Consider the following 14,921-nt stretch of genomic DNA (forward strand, 5'->3'; position numbering starts at 1 on the left):
TTTAATTTTATTTTATTTCAATAGTTTTTTGGGAACAAGTGGTTTTTTATTATGTGGATAAGCTCTTCAGTGGTGAATTCTGAGATTTTGGTGTATCTGTCACTAGAGCAGTGTACACTGTATCCAATATGTAGTTTTTTATCCCTTACCCACCTTTCACCCTTTCCCCTTCCCCCTGAAGCCCCAAAGTCAGTTGTATCATTCTTATGCCTTTGCATCCTCACAGCTCAGCTGCCACTTATAAGTGAGAACATACAATATTTGGTTTTCCATTCCTGAGTTACTTCACTTAGAATAATGGTCTCTAACTCCACCCAGGTTGTGCAAATGCCATTATTTTGTTCCTTTTTATGGCTGAGTAGTATGCCATCATATATATACACCAAATTTTCTTTATCCATTCATTGGTTGATGGGCATTTAGGCTGGCTCCATATTTTTGCAATTGCGAATTGTGCTGCTATAAATATGTGGTACAAGTGTGCTTTTCATAGAATGGCTTCTTTTCCTTTGGGTAGATACCCAGTAGCAGGATTGCTGGATCAAATGATGGTTCTACTTTTAGTTCTTTAAGGACTCTCCCTAGTGGTTGTACTAGTTTACATTCCCACCAGCAGTGTAAAAGTGTTCCCTCTTCACCACATCCATGCCAATATCTGTTATTTTTTGATTTTTAAAATTATGGCCATTCTTGCAGGAGTAAGATGGTATCTCACTGTGGTTTTAATTTACATTACCCTGATAATTAGTGATATTGGGCATTTTTCATATGTTTGTTGGCCATTTGTATATCTCCTTTTCAGAATTGTCTATTCATGTCCTTTGCCCATTGTTTGATGGGATTATTTGTTTTTCTCTTGCTGATTTGTTTGAGTTTCTTGTAGATTCTGGATATTAGTCCTTTGTTGGATGCATAGTTTATAAATACTTTTTCCCACTCTGTGGGCTTTTTACTCTGCTGATTATTTCTTTTGCTGTGCAGAAGCTTTTTAGTGTAATTAGTTTCCATCTATTTATTTTTTTGTTTTTGTTGCATTTGCTTTTGGGTTCTTGGTCATAAACTCTTTGCCTAAGCCAATGTCTAGAAGAGTTTTTCCAATGTTATCTTTTACAAATTTTACGGTTTCAGGTCTTGGTTGATATTTTAGTGTATGGAAATTATGGAGCACATGATTTGAATTTTTAATATCATTAACCTATTTTACTTTGTAAAAGCTTTCACGTTTGGTTTTTAAAAAACGTTTTATAATCTTCACTACAAATCAGAGGAATGGGCAAAGTGAGTATTCTTATTCCCATTTACCAGATTTGATCACTGATGCTTAAAAAGAGTAAGGGATTTTTATGAAGATTGTAAGACTACATGATGCATCCAGAACTCAAATTCAAGTCTCCTGTTTTCTAGTCAAGTGCCCTTAAAATTCAAGGAGACCATTTTATCTTTTCAAACCTGATTTTAAAATGCTTTTACAATTCAGGTCTCTCCCTGACATCCTTTAGTAAAAACCCATCATTAATTGCCATTTATGTACATCTTAAGAGAACAAAATCTAAAGAGCTTTAAAGTTGGAGACATTTATTTTGTCTACAAGTACATCTTGTAGTCACCTGTTTTCAGTTGTTTGAGACTGTATGACCACCTGCAACAGACATTCAATTGATAAACTCCTAGGAGGGTGACTCATTTTCAGTATTTCACACACACATTTGCTGAATACATCAAAGAAAGAATACATCCTAGCTGACTAGCGTGTTTAGAAGTGGAAAAGGAGAGCTCCAATCATAATTCCTTCTTCTATTTTAATTTGCACGTGCTGAGGAAGGCTATTAATCACCTACCTCAGACAAACAACCTTACCACTTAAAGGATTTTTAACTTCTCAGAGCGTGATGACTAATAAATCACTGTAAGGTTATTCCAGTATGGAAAATACACATCTTTATAACTCTGCAGTACCTCTAGCTTAGTGCCAAGGTTTCTCCCTAATGAAATAACTTTCTTTTATAGGAATAAGAGCAGGAAGTTAGCGATGAGTGAAAGCCAGAGGTAAAAGTTTGCACATTTTTATGCTGACTATTGAAATAAGAACTTGAAACAGATATTTGCTTTCTTTGTGTGAGATAAAGATGCAGTTTTTTAAAAAAAAGAAAATGATAAATATTATGGCCCCCATAGAAAAAATACAGTTTTCCCCAAATACTGTAAATAAAGGGTTTTTGAAAAATAGCAGGATAAAATGTGTTAGAAGAAAAAAAGCTTTTACTCCAGGCTACCATAATGAAGAAAAAGTGTTCCAAGTGTGAACTAATGAAGTACAAGGTAATGAATATTTAATTTGTATAATTTACCAAAGTGCTTTTAGAAATCAGAGCTACATTCTTCATAAATATAATGTTCATTAGGCCTTAACTGTATCTTACATGCAATTACTGTATCACCCATACAACTTCAGCACGGTATGGTGTTGAATAAAACCCCTCTGAGAATATCTTGAGGGCAAGGAGAGAAAAGGAGAAGTAAAACTGCTAAGCCTATGAAATTTGAATAGCCTACCTTTGGCAAGGAAAATATGAAGGGCTTTGCACATCTGGCATAGGGGTGGTGTTGGGCGGCCAGCACCTGCATGAACAGAATGGCTTCACCTAGGCTCCCTTCTCCCTTAGCAACAGCATTTTGAGGGATTAAACAAAATGAAAGCAGTTTGATGGCTCAGTAGGACATTTTATCACATTCTTAAAGGTAAGAGAAGTGCTTAAAATCTGACTGATAGGATATCAGATTAAGCAGAGCAGTTTTCAGTAGAAACAAACTTGCGATGTGATATGAATTTTAATACGACCACTCCTGGAGTTCACATAGACTTCAGAACCCAAAACCTACACTCCTTGTCTGCATTATTATAATAGAATGTGATTTTTTCCCCTCTTGAAGCACATATCTTTTTCTTCTCTATTCTTGTATAAATTTGGCAGCCAAATTAACCCTGTCATTAGGGGGTTAGGTTAAACTTCAACATTTTATTTGAGGAAAATTTTTGAATATCTAATGAGAATCAAAGTTGGCAGTAAAACAAATGATATTCTAATATCTTTCAAATCGGAAAGCCACTCTTAATAAGATAAATTTGACAAAAGAGATGTCTCAGCTTTGAAAACTCTACTTTCTCTTTGCTTTGTAATGTTTCTCTACAATTATTCTGGGGCTGTAAAATTTAACATTGCGTGAAGACATTATATATGGTTCCACAGTCAATCCCACCTGTTATTACTAATTTCAGCACAGGCCATCTAAGAAGAGTCACAGAGCACTTTCAAATGTAGCAGAGATATCCTTTTCTTTGGAAAAATGGCCTTGTCATGTGATTCATAATCAAAAAAATAATAACACTACCTAAGAGGTGCAAAGAGTTTAGGGATAAAATGGAACGACTGAGGACTGAATTAATATGGGAATCATTAGTGTATGTGCCTGCCAAGGATTTCCATTAAAGCATTTAAAGAAAAATGATTCTGACAAATTATACATTTTATGAGCAAAGATATGCAACCTGCTGCATTTGGCATTTCGTCTTTCCATTCCTGAAAGAAAGGTAAACTTCCTTTCTATGAGTCAGTGTAGTTGGCAGTCTCTCCAGTGGCGTTGTCAATTAGCTGAGATGACCACCTGGAAGCCCTTGGTGCCAGCTGGCAGGTCTGGCCTTCAGGGAGCCCCTGCTGGTTGAACTTAGATTCTGTCCGAATGAAGGGAGACTCTGTCAGGGGAGTATTTTGGCAACTTCCAGTTATCATTTAAAAACTCTGTTGGCAAGGATCTTTCATTAGCTTATCATTTGATGAAGCAGGAAAATGCAAGTTCATTTTACTACAGGAATAAGCTCATGATTAAGACGGCCAAAGTGAATGCATTATGGGATTAAATCCCGGAGGAAGAATTTGATAGGGTGTTAAACTCGACATAGTAAAAAGATTATGGAATTTTAGTGCTAGAGAGAGAGAAAAAATCAATCGTTTACCTATCTTGACCTGAATAAATGAATTGGAGAATAAAGACAACTATCCAGATAATTTTATAGATCCACAAAATTTTATAGGATTGAAGGAAATCCTAAAGAATTTAAAGGTACTATGTTTAAAGCATTTGCAGGAAATCTAGTTGAGGACATTCAGTAGTTAGTTGAATGACAATGTAGGGGAGGATGCAGAAGTGAGATCTATGTGTTGTCACATTGTGTAAATGAATGACATCTCCGAGAGAGAGAGGAGAAAACTCTGAGGTAAGAGGAAAGCAAGAGGGTTATCGCAGATACGTTGTGGTCAAATGGAGACAATTCATATCATATGGTCTTTACTTTCTCAAGTATATAGGAGGCGAGATTCCTATTGGCTGAAAGTGAAGAAGATACACATGGATTTGAGGGTTTTGTAGGAGTTGGAAACACAGGAAACATTTATAACACAAATTGCATGAAGTGAGAGTCAACTGCAGATAAATGATTGCCCAGGAGGCTTGATGGGCAGCTGATGTTAGATAACATGGATTGGCTGTCATTCCAGCTGCCATCACTGCATGACTTTTTCTAACATGTTCAGCAGTCAATAGTAAGAGAGGAGTGATATGATGATTGACATTACTAAAGGCTGGAATGGCCACGATGGATAGTTCCAGGTTCTGAGTGACCTTTAAAACACCAAATAGCAAGAATTGGAGCTATATAGAATGCACAGGGAAAAAAGATGCCTTGAGGCAAAATTAAGCTGTCCTCATAAGTAGTTCTGACTTTCATGTATCTCATTTCCTTGACTGTACTTGCCAATTTTATGGTTTTATACACTAGAATCACTGTTAACTTATATTATCTGAGACAATTATTTAGTGGATTAATTGAAAAAATCTATTAAAGTGTGGAATCATTAAAAAATTGAAGTATGCAAACATCATTTTATTTTACCTTAAAACTTCTCCACTATTTTGAATGCAGAACACAGACATGTTTTTAGGTGGATGTAAATCTAACCATATTCAAAAGATCTTTTATCCTCTCTTTCCCATAAATTGCACATATAATAATACATCATCTATAATTTTCATGCATTGAATCTGAGTTAGGAATTATTAAATTTTTTTAAAAGAAATGCTTCAGCAATAGGTTAATTTTATGTGGCAGTTTGACTGGGCAATAGGGTGTTCAGACATTTAGCTAAATATTATTCCGGGTTTGTCTGGGTGGGTGTTTCCAGATAAGATTCACATTTGAATTATAGACTGAGTAAAGCAGATTGCCCCACCTCCCCAGCACTCCCCACAAACCCAGTAATGTAAGGGGGCCTGATTCAATCTCCCAGATAGAGATCTGAATAGAACAAAAAGGCTGAGTAAGAGGGAACTCAGTCTGCCTGACTGTGCTGGGGCATTGATCTTTTCTGGACTTTTGACTCAGGCTGAAACACTGGATTACCTTGGACCTTTAACCTGCTGGATTTCAGAGTGAAACGCCACCATTGGATCTTGTATCCGTCCATTTTTGCATCACTATAAAGAAATACCTGAGACTGGGTAATTTATAAAAATAGAGGTTTAATTGGTTTACAGTTTTGCAGGCTGTGCAGGAAGCATAGCAGCATCTGCTTCTGGGGAGGCCTCAGGAGGCTTACAATCCCAGCAGAAGGCGAAGTGGGCACAGGCGCATCACTTGGTAAAAGCAAGAGCAAGAGTGAGAGAGAGAGAGAGAGAGAAAGAGAAAGAGAGGAGCTGTTAAACATACACGCTTCTAAATGACCAGATTTTATGTGAACTCAGAGCGTGAGCTCACTTATCACCAAGAGTATTGCCCAAGCCATCCATGAGGGATCCACCCCCATGATCCAAACACCTCCCACCAGGCCCCACCTCCAACACTGGGGATTGCATTTCAACATGAGATTTGGGCCGGGACAAATATCCAAACTAGACCAGCTCTCCTGGGTCTCTGGCTTGTTGAGTGAAGATTTTGGGCCTTATTCTTCATAACAGCATGAGACAATTCTTTATAATACATTCTATTAGTTCTTTTTCTCTGGAGAACTCTAATACAAATGTCTAATTTATCAGGAATTATTTTTTACCAACCTATCTTTTCAAAGCATTTAACTACTCATAAAAACAATTTTCTTTCTTTCCACATTCACATTTTATTAGTATACATACTCTTTACTTAAATGATGAAGCTTTAATACAACTAAACTGTCATGATTGGTTTAAGAACAAATTGATCTGTGGAAACAGAAGTGTGTGGAAGATCCAGTGGAAGGCAACATTCCTGGCTATAAACTGGGGAAGAGGATCTGGTAATCCCTCATTGTGAACAAGGACATTCCCCTCGTGTTTGAATCTCTTGTGTCCTGCTCTGTGGTGCATCTGTACACATACGTACTCTATAGTAGCTGCACATCTCACCAGATCTGACTCAGAGGTGCTGGAGACAATCAGCTGGAGAAGATCCCATCAAGAGATGCTACTCCATTGTATACATTTAAGGTGAGGTATTGTAATGCAACCTAGTATGCTCCTCAAAATACTAGATCAACAACCTATGGAGTGGTGTATTAGATCCTCCACTTCACCCTTGGGAATTCTTTTATTTGTGAAATGAAGACTGAAGAGCCAAGGCATTTTGGTTTCAATAAAGTCACCATCTGGTATTGTGATCTACTGCTACAGATCCATATTTGTCCACGTCTGCTTGATGGTGTCCCAACCTGTTCCTCCTGGTTTTATTTATTCCTTATTTAAGCCAATGAATAGGATCCCAAGTAGTCTCTCTCTTCCCCTCCCTATCAAAGTCTTCAGAACATACATACTTCAAGCTGTAGCTTTTAAATCTCCCCTACTGTATGCTTTCTCCCCTGGTGAGAGCTTTGGATCGTGTACAGAATGCATTATTGCCATTCATTCTGCCACCACCCAAACAACTTGGCCAACAAGTTATCTCAGCCTGACACATTTTATGCTGCAGTTTCGGTGAAAGAAGGGAGAGCAATTTGAGGTTCCATTGAAATTAAACTAGAAAGAAATCACCATCCGATTCAAACTGGACATTGGGAAACTATAACGAGGAAAGGGAAGGCCCAAGTGTTTGGTAATGAAAGGAAGAAATGGAAAGATAAGAGGCTGTGGTCAGAAAAGAGTATTTCCCCATTTGAGATAGCAAAATAAATAAAATCAAGTGATGATGAGGCCAGTGGAAAGGATGATGGAAACAATATTTAAAAACACAGTTGGAACTTATTGGAAAATCAAGAGGTCAAGGATTTGTGAGGCCAGCATGTTTAATGTTTCCACATGATGAACATATAACTGATTACATTTTTCAGTTACTTTTTATGCTAGTGATTTTCATACCAGAAAATTTTGTTATTAGAATATGTCTAAGAAAGCTAAGGCTCTAAATTTCTGGATAATTACCTCAGATCTTGACTTTACTTCATAATAAACTTATGTGTAAGCCAAAAAAGCAGAAGTGTTAATTCATTGTGAATTGCTCATCTAGGAAAAATATAAAACATGGTCCCCTGAATTCAGTTAAAATACCCAAGCTTAGACTAATTAAAATGTTACTAAGAGAGGACTTTTAAGGGAGAATATCTTTTCCAGAGAATAACCTTCAGAACTTCTAATCGTTCCCTCATATATCTTGTTTCCGGCTAATCAACTATTATAATCTATGATCTAAATGTACAAAACTTAGGACTTAACCTATTGAGATATCAAGTTCAAAATATTTTTTGCCCATTTGTATAAAATATATTGGTAACTAGTTAATTAAAATTTATACATTGTTGTAGATAAGAATGATTCCATTATTTTATTTTATTATTTTATATTTTACTTTAAGTTCTGGGATACATGTGCAGAACATGCAGGTTTGTTACATAGGTGTAAGTGTGCTATGGTGGTTTGCTGCACCTATTGACCTGTCCTCTAAGTTCCCTCCCCATGGCCCCCACCCTCCCACAGGCCCTGGTGTGTGTTATTCCCCTTCTGGTGTCCATGTGTTCTCATTGTTCAACTCCCACTTATAAGTGAGAACATGCAGTATTTGGTTTTCTGTTCCTGAATTAGTTTGCTGAGGATAATGGTTTCCAGCTCCGTCCATGTCCCTGCAAAGGACATGATCTCATTCCTTTTTATGGCTGCATAGTATTCCTTGTTGTATATGTACCACATTTTCTTTATGCAGTCTATCATTGACGGGCATTCAGGTTGGTTCCATGTCTTTGCTATTGTAAATAGTGCTGCAATAAACATATGTGTGCATGTGTCTTTATAGTAGAATGATTTATATTCATTTGGGTATATATCCAGTAATAGGATTGCTGGGTCCAATGGTATTTCTGGTTCTAGATCCTTGAGGAATTGCCAGACCATCTTCCACAGTGGTTGAACTAATTTACATTCCCATCAACAGTGTAAAAGCAGTCCTATTTCTCCACAGCTTCACCAGCATCTATTGTTTCTTGACTTTTTAATAATCAGTATTCTGACTTGCATGAGATAGTACCTCATTGTAGTTTTGATTTGCATTTCTTAATGATCAGTGATGTTGAGCGTTTTTTTTCATGTTTGTTGGCCACGTAAATGTCTTGTTTTGAGAAGTGGTCTATTCATATCCTTTGCCCACTTTTGATGGGGTTGTTTGTTTTTTTGTTGTAAATTTGTTCAAGTTCCTTGTAAATTCTGGATATTAGGCCTTTGTCATATGGGTAGATTGAGAAAATCTTCTCCCATTTCGTAGGTTGCCTGTTCACTCTGATGATAGTTTCTTTTGCTGTGCAGAATCTCCTTAGTACATTAGTACTTGTTGGCTCTAAACGTACCTTTGAGATTGTAACTCACTGAGGTCTTTGATTTTGTTACTAACCACAGCATGGGTGCTAGGCTATCTGCCTGATTGATATAGTTACTTAATAGCATTGTTAAGATAATTGCTTCCTCTCCTAGATTCTTCTGTACAAAAAAGAACAATGATATATACCTCATTAGCATTTTCCTGATTATTGAAACAGTTAATATTTGAAAATATCAGATACAGAGTAACACATCACAGGCACTGACTGATGTTTGTTGTGATCCTAGGGACAAGAAGGGTGATGATGTCTTATCATTGGAATTTTATACTGTGAAATATTGTGGCGTGGGTAGACATGCAGTAAGAAGTATTAATCTGCAGGAAAAACCCCAGGAAAGCTCTCTGTTTAATGAAATAATTGTCCAAAAAAGCTTCCAGATATTATAATAAACATTTTATCAGTATTAAATCTTGACAGAGTCAAAAGACCTGTGCTGTAGCTCAGAAGTGTTAATTTCAATCCATGTAACCCCAGATGAGCGGCTTGACCTTTTTGAGCTTCCATTGTCTTTTCTGTTAAATGAATATAATAATATCTGCCCTACTCAACTCAAGGGATCATTATCAAAATAAATGAAATTTTATCTGAAAGAATTGTATGAACTGTCAAAAGCTTATTAATACTTTATAACTTATTATGTACTTATTTTCCCTATTTATGTTCCAAGTTTCTTTTAAAAATAACTTTATATTTCCTGTTTTGCTAAAAAAAAGACTGTCAGTCTTTTGCTGATACATCAGTTCATGTGAAGAAAAATGCAATTTGACTGTGTTAGCTGAAACTATTACTCTAATTCTCCTTCACCAGAACAACCTAAGGAATGCATTCTATCAGATTATCCCCAAAGAGTTGGAGAATGGATGTCTCCACAGTGAGAAGATGAGATCATTTTCCTTTGTGTACCTCATAGGATTCAGTCCAGAGTGGATCTTCCAGTTCTTGGAACAAAATTGCAGAATTAGAAGTAAGGTAGTAACCTTTTCCAATGCTTCCAGTGAGCTTCTGAGAGGTATAAGTTAAGAGGAACGAAGTAAATTGTAGAAATGCTATTTCAACCTCAGGGTAAATACTTAGGGAATCATGTACTGCCTCTCTCTACCACACGGAGGAGATTGGTTCCACTTTAACCAGCCAGGAAAACACATTTTCCAACTCATGTAAACTCAGGAGGATTCCTTTGAAGGTTGATCAGGGCATACTGCAAAGCTCATGGAGAAAAATAAGTGCTATTTTATGTCACATTCTGTACTAAAAACATTTTAACATCAGATGTCATTTAACTTTTAATGGGTATGCACTTTTATTATCAGACTTTTTGCTATTCTATGTATTTTAAGAAGATTCTTTTTCTTCTGTACATTTTAAGAAGATATTCTATACATTTTAAAAGTTGTTTGCTATTTATACATTTTAAGAAGATTTTTATGAAAAATACATATTTTAAGAAATTATCTTTGTATAAAATAAGTCTGGAGTCAGATTGACTTGAGTTTAAATCATGCCCCTGCCATTTACTAGTTGTGTGACCTTGTGCAAGTTATTTCACTTCTCTGAACTTTAGTCTCTTCATCTGCAAATAAAGAAAAAATAAATAACAGGAGCGCTCATACAGCTGTATGAGGATAAATCAGACAATTCAGGTAAAGTATGCAGCACATTCCCGGGCTCATAGCTAGTGCTCAATGCAAATTCCATGTTACACTTTAGCAAGTTTTTGCTTACGTCAGCTTAAGGGGAGCATTCCTTTTTTTAAAATTATATTTATTTATTTATTTATTTTTGAGACGGAGTCTCGCTCTGTTGCCCAGGCTGGAGTGCAGTGGTGCCATCTCGGCTCACTGCAACCTCTGCCTTCAGTGTTCACACCATTCTCCTGCCTCAGCCTCCTGAGTAGCTGGGACTACAGGTGCCCGCCACCACGCCTGGCTACTTTTTTGTGTTTTTAGTAGAGACGGGGTTTCACCGTGTTAGCCAGGATGGTCTCCATCTCCTGACCTCGTGATCCGCCCGCCTCGGCCTCCCAAAGTGCTGGGATTACGGGCGAGAGCCACCGCGCCCGTCCGGGAAGTATTCCTTTTAGATGTCAATTACTTGTTTGCTTTTCTCATTCTTTCGTCAAAGTAGCCACCATTTTCTTTTTTTCTACTTACTATTACTGGTATTCACAACCACTGACTAGCCTAAAATAAGTTATTTAAACAGGTAACATTCTGAACTAGCTCTTTTCTATCTTCAATTTTGTGATGAAGTATTAGAAATGAACACACACTACTCTCCCACTCCAGTGGAATCTACAGAGAACACATTACAAAAACGTTCTTTTACTTTTGTATATTCCCGTTCCCTGTTTATGTATTCATTGTATAGGTTGGTTCATCTTTATTATAAAACCCTTAAATTACCATTCACATTGGAATTAAAGCAAAATGTCAAAGGCATTTACATTTCAAAACTAGATATTACACATGTACGATTAATTTCAGAACATTAAAAACAAAGGAAAATCACATTAGTGTTAAAATCCTAGACATAGCAATAAAAGAAGCTGGCAAAATAAGCTATTTGTGTGGTTATAAGCATTAGTCAGGGCATGAGGCAAAAAGTTCTACCTATGGAGAGACTGTTGGGGGTCCCCTGTTGAATGAATGGGGTGTGAGAAAATAAATTAGGTTGAAGCAAATAACAAAAATGAAGCATTCCTCCCCATTTCATTTTCAGACCGATTATAAATTGTCTTTAATCATAATCTCCAGTATTAGAAATTTCATCAGTTTATTTTTATCATGTGCTAGCATGGTCTTGCTCCTTCCTGGGAATAAATGAGCTGTTTTAGCCCAAGCCTTTTCATTTTGTGAAATTACCATTCCTTTTGCATCTCTCCTGCTGCTCCATATCACTACAGAATATTTGTTAAGCACAGGAAAAATTCATGTTTTCCTCTGCATGTCAGGTATAATATGGAAGAAGGACTAATGAAAAACATTTTTCATGCTTATTCAACAGAGACCGTTAAAATGAAATGAATGAAATGCTTTTTGCCCAAACTGAAACCTGCCCAAATGTTTCTGTAGAGACTCTTTTTTTCCAACTAAATAAGCTGACCTCCCATTTGTTTAGATAACAGTTTCTAAAATTTCCCCAGGAGCAAGTTATTTGGGTGGTAAGCTCAACATGTTGCTGAGGTCTTCGCAGCAGCATTAACCATCTGGACTGTGAAAGAATTGGTCTAATTTGAGGTAAGGAGCAAAGGCTCTATGATGCAATCTGTCACCCCGTGTCACTCGCAATCCAAACTGTCTCTGGATTGGCTCCTGGATGAAGCAGAAAAGCAGATGGGGCTCAGAGTGGTAAGACGGGGCCCGAGATTTCTTGCTTCTTCTCTCAGTGGTGTTCAGTTCATTCTTATTTTATCAGAGAACAGGTCTCTGTGATAGGACTACTTCACTCCAATCCACATTCTGAACACCCTGACTCACGGTGCTGATCCAGGCTGGGAGCTGCAGACAGGCCTTAACATGAAGGGAGAGGTGGAGATGTGAGAAACTGGCCCAGAGGCTGCTGAGCACTTGAGAAAAATTGGAGCCCTATCCTTCACAGTCAAGTAGGAATAAGATAAACAGTCCTGGCAGAGGCAGTGGGCACTAAGAGGAAACTAGGTATAGATAATGCGTTTGGAACCAAAGAGCGAGTAGATTTAGACTGGAGTGTGGAAGGCAGACTCTACAGTGATTCCCCAGTCTCGGAGCATCTGTGGGAAAGGAGATGGTTAACATAATCAAGAATTTTAGTGGCAAGATCATGATCAATGTAAATGAGACTTCTTAAAACCGAACTTTTTGGCCATTTCACACCTGCCCCTGTACCTACGCTGTCGACCATGGTTGGAGAAAAACATCCAGCAATGCTGATTGGCCTAACTTCAAGTTCATGATCACTAACAAGTGTCCCCCAGAGCAGTCTGGAAATCGTGTTCCATCCCCTAGTTCATTCACTCTCCTACAACACGCTAGACAACAAGCCTGCCTCTCTCTTCTCAAACCTCTTTCATTCTAATTCTAGATGGTGACTTTGATTCTATTTCACTGAGAAAACAGAAGCTATCAGAAAGATGTCCCCCTGGTTCCTATCATCACGGTTTCCCACCTACTCGCATTTGTGCCCAGATATTTTGACTTCTCTCCATTTCAATGCATGAAACTATGATGCTCTTCTCAGAGAGAAACCCCCCACCAAAGTGTCAGAACCCATTTATTGTCCTTTACTAAACATATCACCCCAGGAATATCCCCTGCCTTGCCTGTGTATTCCTCGATTCTCTCTCTGTTGGATTGGTCTCATCAGCATACAGACATACTAAATTTCTCCCACATCCTGCTCCAATTACCACCCATTTTTCTGCTCCTGAAGAACTCTAACTGGCTTTCTTCTCTGCCATTCCACAAAATAGCTTCTGTTGAGGTTAGCAATGACCTCCATGTTGCTAAATTCAATGGCCAATTATCCGTCCTCATCTAACTTGGTGTATTAGGAGGACTGGGCCATGTTGATTACTCTCTCCTTTATATATTATTTACACTTCATTTATGCAACACTGCACATTGCTGTTTTTTTACTCCTGATTCATAGTTGCTTTATCTTAAGATCCTTTGCTTGTCCTATTCATTTACCAAAATTGTAAAAGTTTAAATGCCCCAGATCTCAGCCCTCAGTCCTTGAACTTTTTCTTTGTTTCTTTCTTTTTTTTTTCAATCTACACATGCTTTTTAGGTATCTCTCTATGTTATATGGCTGTAAATACTGTCACTATGTGGATGATACCTACATTTATCTATCTTTTGAACTCCACGCTCATATACCCAACTATCTACCCAACATCTCAAGTTGGGCGTTCCATGGAAATTTTAGATTCAGTGTTTCAAAACCAAACTCTTGATATTCCCATTAAATGCACTACTTCTGAAGTCTTCTCTGCTCAGTAAATGGGAAACTCCATCCTTCCAACTTACCTCCTCTCTAAAATCCCCCATTCAAAATTGATCAGTAAATCCTATTGCTCCTACCTTCAAAATATACTCAGAACATGTCTTCAGCTACCAACATGGTTCAAGCAGTTGTCATCATCTTTTCTGGCTAACTGCAATTTTCTCTTACCTGGCCTTACTGCTTCTACCTTTGCCCCAAATAGTAAACATTACTGGTGCTCAATGAAATTTAGTTTTCCATTTCTCCTGGGAGAACTATATTTTCTGGGGCTTCTGATTAGTTGTTGACAATGGATTGTGAGTGGAAGAAAAAGTCCTGGCCGGGTGAGGTGGCTCATGCCTATAATCCCAGCACTTTGGGAGGCCAAGGTGGGCGGATCACAAGGTCAGGAGTTCAAGACCAGCCTGATCAACATGATGAAACACCATCTCTACTAAAAATACAAAATTTAGCCGGGCGTGGTGGTAGGCACCTGTAATCCCAGCTACTTGGGAGGCTGAGGCAGGAGAATCACTTGAACCTGGGAGACAGAGGTTGCAGTGAGCCGAGATCGGGCCTTTGCACTCCAGCCTGTTCGACAGAGCAAGACTCTGTCTCAAAAAAAAAAAAAAAAAAAAAAAAGGAAAGAAAAAAAAGAAGGAAAAGAAGAAAAAGTCCCCTGTGGACCTTCCAGTTCACTTTCCCCTTCTCAGTGAATATGCCAACTGAGTGTTGAAATAGTAGAGCCACAACTAGAGGCCACCTGGGTCACTGAGTCACCATACAGGAGACTCTGCAGCACTACTCACCATGCAGGGATGCTCTGTCTAGAGCGTCACTGGACTTAACATTTATTTAGAAAGAATGTATATCAAGTCATGGCTTCCTATCTGACTTAGAGTAAAAATCAAGGTCCTTACAGTAGCATTCAGGCCCTAACCAATTTTTACCATGACCTCCATGTCCTTTCATCCTAAGTATTTTATTTTCTTGGGAGTGATTATAAATGGTATTATGTGCTTAAGTTTCTGCATGTTTATTGTTAGTATATAGAAATATAATTAATTGTTGTGT

The sequence above is a fragment of the Pan troglodytes genome, chromosome 10, assembly GCF_028858775.2.
Source record: "Pan troglodytes isolate AG18354 chromosome 10, NHGRI_mPanTro3-v2.0_pri, whole genome shotgun sequence".
NCBI lineage: Eukaryota > Metazoa > Chordata > Mammalia > Primates > Hominidae > Pan > Pan troglodytes.